Below are 7,261 nucleotides of genomic sequence, written 5' to 3'. Positions count from 1 at the left end.
CAGGAAACCAATGAATACAGAACCAATGAATAATAATAAAAAAATCACTGTGGAAAATGCTATCATTTTGCATTTGTTTTTTAGTCTCCCGTCTGCCTCCTGTAAATTATAGCATTCCATTCAAAACCCCACCTCCTTTCAGCTTTAAACTTCTATATGTTTGCTGCTGCACTTGTGGCAACTGCTGCAGCAAATAATTTTTTTGGTTGAATTAATGTAGACAAACTACTCATCTTAAACCTCACACCTCCGTCTAGCGCGTCGTGTTCCTTTTGTCACAAGTAGCACCTTCCACTGCTTCAACTAAAAAAGATTAGCAAAAAATTACATCTTTCCCCCCCCCCCCCACTTTGTACACTTGTCTATTGACAGTTTCACAGTTTTTCTTGTCGCATTGTGAGTTTGTTTTGTGGTTTTACATTTTTTTTTCCTCATAAGCCACAAGGAAAGAGGATAACAAAATAAATTTCAAACTATTTTTGCACCTCTTCTGCGTTTTCTGGTCTCACAGTCTCAAAACAGTTTGCAATCATTTGTATTTCATAATGAAACACAAATTAAAAATCACGTAACACCATGCATTTTATTTATTTATTTGGGGATTTCTGTGCTGCCAATTCGTTGCCCTAAAAACAGCTGCAAAACCTGGAAGAGTCTCCTGGAAGCTGGAAGTAGCATCACAAGAGGTGAAGGCCATAGAGAAGACCGTAGAGATCAGTGTGCCATGTGTTGAAAACTGCTGATCTAGATTATAAGTCTCTTGGAGTAGGTGATAGAGATATCCCCAAATAAATAAAATAAAATAAAATTAGAGCCAGCAGAGGAATAAGGATAGTTTGTTAGTACAGACAGCTGCCCTAGAAATATTGCTGCAGAACCCGGAAAATGAAAATGGAAATAGGGATAAACAGAGGAGGGATATATGGTTTTTTCAGTTGCTCATATGTTAAATACCTTCAGTTATCTGTGCATAGTTGACTTCCAAGAGCCAAGAAAGGGGGATAGAAGAGGTAGTGGCAATGGGATAACAGCAGTCCAAAGTTTTGGAGGCTACTTCATTTTTTCTCAGGTTGGTCTGCACCTAAAACCAATTTCCACACAGAGTTCTAGAAGCATAAAAATAGAATAAATTGCTCTCTGCAGTTTTTCATACTGGACAGGTTTTGAACTTGGCAAGCATATCTTTCTTTTGAAATGCTCAGTTCTTAACATATGTTCCTTATGTGCACACAATGTGTTGAGTTGGAGAGCTGACAATTTGAAATGGCAAAAATCAGAGTGATTATTTTCAAAAGGGACTCAGTTGTCAACCAGACACCCCTACTAAATTTGGGAGGGAAAATTCCATAATGAAGCTGCCACCACAGAAAAGGCCCTTTTCCACACATCGCCTCTTAGAGTTGGGAGACCAGAGCTTTGGCTGAAGCCAGATGTATCTCAGAAATATAACTTATTTTTGTTGTGCTGGTATATGCTATATTCTTAGTCAACTCCATGCGCTCTAAGAAGTTGGTAGATGCGTTTCATTAGGTCATAGATTTCTGTTCATAGTGGCCAGTCTCTTGGAAGACCTGTGGTTTATGTCTGACACGGACGAAGGCATAGAGGGAGAAATTAATGAGTTATTTGAATCAAAAATTTTCCTTCTTTTAAATGACTGATTTAAAATGAAATCTGAATTTATATGGTTTAATTTAAAAGCCCACGCTTATAAGCTCTTAAGCTTGAATCCACGACCTTTTGTCAAACATGCGATGAAAAGATCAGCCACGTTTCTATTTAAGAAAAAGTTCCAAAGGAAACATTATCTTTGTTTTCAAAACCATCATAATAAGTACTGTGAAACAGATCACCCATTTATGTTCATTGTTATGGGCTTTCACTATTGGCCAGGAACTGGCAGTCTTCAGTGTTGACTGCCCAGCACCTGTGTCTCGGAAACCAATCCTGTGTCTCAACAGGATTAGCCATTAAAGACAAATGGACTTGGCTTTGTAACAAGTGGAATTTTAGACTTCATTATGGCAGAATGCTTAAGCCAAGGCACTCCACACTGGAACTGCTGCCATAGCTCCATAATTAAGGCATCAATGTATCATGTGCCAGTTTGTAAAAGAGTAAAAATGACTATTTGGACCCGCGGTGCTCCTCTGCTAAATGCAATTTTTTGATTCCTTTGGATCTGCGCTGTTCTGGAGGGTTCCTGATCTCCAGGTATGATTATTCTGGGGAGTATGCTGTCAGGTGAGTCAAAAATCCCTGTGTTGCTATGGATCCATCCCATTTTGTTCATACTTGAGAAAACAATGTCTTATTAAGTTTTAAAGTAGTAATAAGCAACAGGGGGCTTTCCCCTATGGGCTGGGGATAAGAATAGGCCCTCAGTTTGGCTGTACTTGTTGTAAGAGGCAATTAAACAGCCACTGGGTAGATGGGACTCGTCAGCCTGGGAAGGCAGCTCATCTGAGAGAAGGAAAACTCTGATCCCAAACCTCCACTTCCTTGTGGCTACATCCAGTTATGGAAAAGGCTTCAGGAGTCAACCTCGAGGCAGAATCCGGAGCTGGAGTTCATGGCTGAACCTCTCATATCATTGTAGAGCCTCGCACCGGGAAGTCACTTCTGCTGCATATTGCCCCAGAGGCTCTGCACCCCGATGTCCTCAGGCTCAGAAGCAAACTGGTGCAAAGAAAGATGGCTGAGGTGTGAAATAGTAAGACTTTGCATGGAATGTTTATTTAGGCGCACCGGATATGACCTGTGGGGCTGGAGTTTCACGGCGCCTGGTTTTGAGCATTAGAAATCATCACCAGAATAAACTTAGATCTGAAATTTATTAGCAGTTTAACACTGGGATCCAGAGGTCTGGGCAACTAGCCTGTTAATAGCCACGTTGCTTCTTTCTGGCCCAGTCAAAGTTTTCAAATTGTCACCCAAGACACGTGATCTTGCTTTCCTCTGCAGTGGTTCACTTGTACATTGAGTGTGTCTTCCCAGGTAATAGAAATATTCTTAAATTGTAAGTCAGTATGTATTAACAGGTAAATTGCTTAATTAGAATTAATTATGCACTTTTTGTTTAGGAGGTATCTCAAGTACAAATGGAAAACTTGATTTTAATTCATTTATTTAACTCAGTCTTTGTTCGTTAAGTATTAAATTTTGTTTCTAGCAAAAGCAAAAGCAAAAAATGTTGTTTTTCTTTTAAATGCAAGGTTATTTTGTACCTATGTGTTATAGAGCATTCAACACTCAGGTTTGGATCCGAAGAACTGTGTGTTGTGTTCTAGGCATGCAAAGAGCTTCTTCCTTCTCATGGCTAGTTCTTTGTGGTCCCCCCCCCCCCAAAAAAAAAACACCTTCTGAGGCTGGTGGGTAGAGCATTTTGCAGTAGCATGCAGTGAGGTTGTGAGATATAGGAAATGGGTGACTTCCATTTATATAACGAGTTCTTTGAACTTACATTATTTTTATTTAGTCCAAGCCAGAGAATCGAACTTTTAAAAAAATAATTCTGATTGGCCAGTTTTTAAACCACAATGGCATCCTGGTAGAGGCTACGGATGTATTGAAAGCCTGTGATATTTTTAACAATTTGAAAGCAAGATAGTTCATGCTTTGTAAAGTCGAACCATTTCAGAACTAAAGCACGGGCATCTTCCCCATCCATGTATCTGGTATCCATGGATCTGTGGATTGGGGAGGGCACGCTTCCCAAGCCATTAACATTGTTTGGATGCTTATTGGGGCAAAGTCCTTTCTTTTACAGGATGCTATAAGCATGCAAACTTGTTGCGCCACGTGCAGGCCGCCTGCATGCAGCCTGAATGCTTGAAGAAATTAATTTAATGTTAACAGAAAACAGCGTCTAAACAACGCTAATGGGCATGGAGGGAGGGGAGCTATGGAGGTAAGGTCCCCCTGTATCTTGTACCCCCTTGTACCCCCGTAATCCATTACGGGGTACAAGCCATGATGTGTATGCGCAACCTCCTGATTTTAGAAATGGGCTATGTCAGAAGGCCAGATGCAAGGGAGGGCACCAGGATGCAGGTCTCTTGTTATCTGGTGTGCTCCCTGGGGCATTTGGTGGGCCGCTGTGAGATACAGGAAGCTGGACTAGATGGGTCTAAGGCCTGATCCAGTGGGGCTGTTCTTATGTTCTTAACTACAATTCCCAGGAAGCCTTGCAGGTCTCTTGTTATCTGGTGTGCTCCCAGGGGCATTTGGTGGGCCGCTGTGAGATACAGGACGCTGGACTAGATGGGCCTATGGCCTGATCCAGTGGGGCTGTTCTTATGTTCTTAACTACAATTCCCAGGAGGCCTTGCAGGTCTCTTGTTATCTGGTGTGCTCCCTGGGGTTTTTGGTGGGCCGCTGTGAGATACAGGAAGCTGGACTAGATGGGCCTATGGCCTGATCCAGTGGGGCTGTTCTTATGTTCTTAACTACAATTCCCAGGAGGCCTTGCAGATCTCTTGTTATCTGGTGTGCTCCCTGGGGTTTTTGGTGGGCCGCTGTGAGATACAGGAAGCTGGACTAGATGGGCCTATGGCCTGATCCAGTGGGGCTGTTCTTATGTTCTTAACTACAATTCCCAGGAAGCCTTGCAGGTCTCTTGTTATCTGGTGTGCTCCCTGGGGCATTTGGTGGGCTGCTGTGAGATACAGGAAGCTGGACTAGATGGGCCTATGGCCTGATCCAGTGGGGCTGTTCTTATGTTCTTATCTAAAGGGGGGACTAGAACGGATCCCTGGGGATTCAGGGGGATACCTGTATTTGTAGTGCATTTTCTGCTTTTTGAAGCCCTTCTCCTTAAAGTTTTGAGATTGGGCTACCCCTTTATTTTGGTTAGTTCATTAAATGCTTCTGAACTGTGTTTTGCTAGAGCCTGCAGAATGCGACCCAGAAGCATTGTCAGGGTGATTGTATAACATACGCAGTGTTCCTCTGTGTGTGTGTGTGCGTGCGCGTGTGACGGAGGTTGGACTTGTTGTTCCTCCTCTGTTGTGGCAGTGCAGCTGGATACAGTGAAATCAGGAAATGGGAAATATAATTATCCCATCTGTGCCAGTTGGGTAGTAATTAATATTTAGTTCCCCGTCAGGTATTCATAAGGTTGCGGGATGGGGGGGAGCAGTTAGGGTGAGAGATTAGAAATGGCTGCTCTCAGACTTGCCAGCAAAGAAAAAAACAAATGGCAAAACACTTTTTTATTTGGCATCTTTTTTTTTATTTTTTTTTAAATGTGCCCTTAAGAGTTATCTTTGTGTCTGCAAGTGTGTATGTTAAATGATGGGCCTCTGTAATTTCAAGTGCATGGTGGGAAACAGCAACACAAAGGAGGGCTTTTATTTCCTGACTGTGCTTTCACCCTTGCCAAGAGGGAGGGGGGAAAAAGTAAATGATTTCAGGCTGTGGCTGGCTTCTGTGTGGAGGCATGTGGTCATGCTTGCAGTTAGCATTTGGGGATTCCTGCTGTAGCAATTAAAATGCCTGCTTTTGATCTGCTTGTTTTGGTTTCATCAGGTCATTACTGGAGGTAGCGGGATTGGGCCCAAACTCCAGGTGCACCTGAAGTGCAGCCTCAAATACAAGGGGCCCTCCTTATCCAGAGAATCAGCACCTGTGGATTTGGGTGTCTGCAGATGATGAGCCCATAGCTGGAGGGCTTCAGAGGCCCTTCCAGTCACGTCCGGAGGTGTTCTGGGGTGCGGGGAGACTGTGCATGACCTCCAGAAGGCTGGGCAAAGCCCCCAGGCAAATTGTTGTGGTGCCATGCTGGTCCCCTCTGCGGATTCACTTATCCGTAGAATTCTGTGTGTGAGGGTCCTGGAATTGGACCCCTTACAGATATCAAGGGCCCTCTGCTGCCCTCCCTTACGTGGTATCCTGCTGTGCAAAATGCCTCCCCTCTCCTGGTGGCAGGGCAGCATCTACTACTCCTTCGCTTCCCTCTTCGTGGATTCAGAAAAGGAGGGAGCAAGGCAGAAGGTCCTGAGGAAGGGGCACATTGGTTCTGCATTCCATTCTTCCTTTCCGAACCCTGGGGGTTGGGAACTTTGGCAGAGGCAGGTGGAAGTGACAGTCCCACTGCTTAACCTCCTGAAGTGAGTAGTTCACTCTTCGGTAAGCAGCCTAGATGAGCAAGCAGGAAGTTAACGTTGGCTCTTGGTCTTCCTCCTAGGCTGCAGGTCTTGCTATAAGCTTTCTGCTTACAGTGTTGTTACCCTGCACATGCCCGATCTCGTCTGATCTCGGAAGCTAAGCAGGGTCAGGCCTGGTTAGTACTTGGATGGGAGACCGCCTGGGACTACCGGGTGCTGTAGGCTTATACCATGATCTCGGAAGCTAAGCAGGGTCAGGCCTGGTTAGTACTTGGATGGGAGACCGCCTGGGAATACCGGGTGCTGTAGGCTTATACCATGATCTCGGAAGCTAAGCAGGGTCAGGCCTGGTTAGTACTTGGATGGGAGACCGCCTGGGAATACCGGGTGTTGTAGGCTTCTACCATGATCTCGGAAGCTAAGCAGGGTCAGGCCTGGTTATTACTTGGATGGGAGACCGCCTGGGACTACTGGGTGCTGTAGGCTTGTACCATGATCTCGGAAGCTAAGCAGGGTCAGGCCTGGTTAGTACTTGGATGGGAGACCGCCTGGGACTACTGGGTGCTGTAGGCTTATACCATAGTCTTTTGAGACTGAAGGTTGCTCACCATTTGTTTATTCAAGCTAGACATATTCCCACTTTGCAAAATTGTAATGAAATTAAGCAAAGGTAATGGGGTGCTGCAGGGAATAGCAGAGACAGGGTGCCCCCTTACCGCAGAAACTGGTATCCATGGGGGGGGAGGTATCCCCCGCGGATACCAGGAGACGCCTGTACATACTTGAGATCCCACAATGTGATAATTCAAGAGGGAATAAATCTGTGTCCATGTTGTGGAATCTCATGAATGTCTTTTTTTGTTTGTGTGTCTACCTGAAAGACTTTGGCTGAAAGGTGTTGGCCTGAACAATAAACTCAAGGCTGGGATTTATTTTGTTTTAAGGTTTTTGTCTCCGTTTCTTTTCTGTGTGTCCTGGTGCTGCTTTTTTTTTGGTTGCAGTTTGCATTAGTAACCTGCAGTTACTTGCCTCTCAGAAACCCTGGGGATAGGGATCAGTCACCCTCTTTATCTATTTACTGAATATATATTATGGTGAATGCATAGAGTGTACATTAAGAGTGATATAGGATTAAATACTGGGAAAGGCCATGC

At 44.4% G+C, this 7,261-nt stretch overlaps 1 pseudogene; it reads left to right on the top strand.

Moving 5' to 3' along the window:
- The first annotated feature begins 6,213 nt into the window (after positions 1-6,213).
- LOC136663523 (5S ribosomal RNA) lies at positions 6,214-6,332 on the top strand (annotated as a pseudogene).
- Positions 6,333-7,261: the final 929 nt, after the last annotated feature.

The sequence above is a fragment of the Tiliqua scincoides genome, chromosome 12, assembly GCF_035046505.1.
Source record: "Tiliqua scincoides isolate rTilSci1 chromosome 12, rTilSci1.hap2, whole genome shotgun sequence".
In the NCBI taxonomy this organism is placed as follows: domain Eukaryota; kingdom Metazoa; phylum Chordata; class Lepidosauria; order Squamata; family Scincidae; genus Tiliqua; species Tiliqua scincoides.
This window is presented reverse-complemented; position numbering and strand designations above follow the sequence as displayed.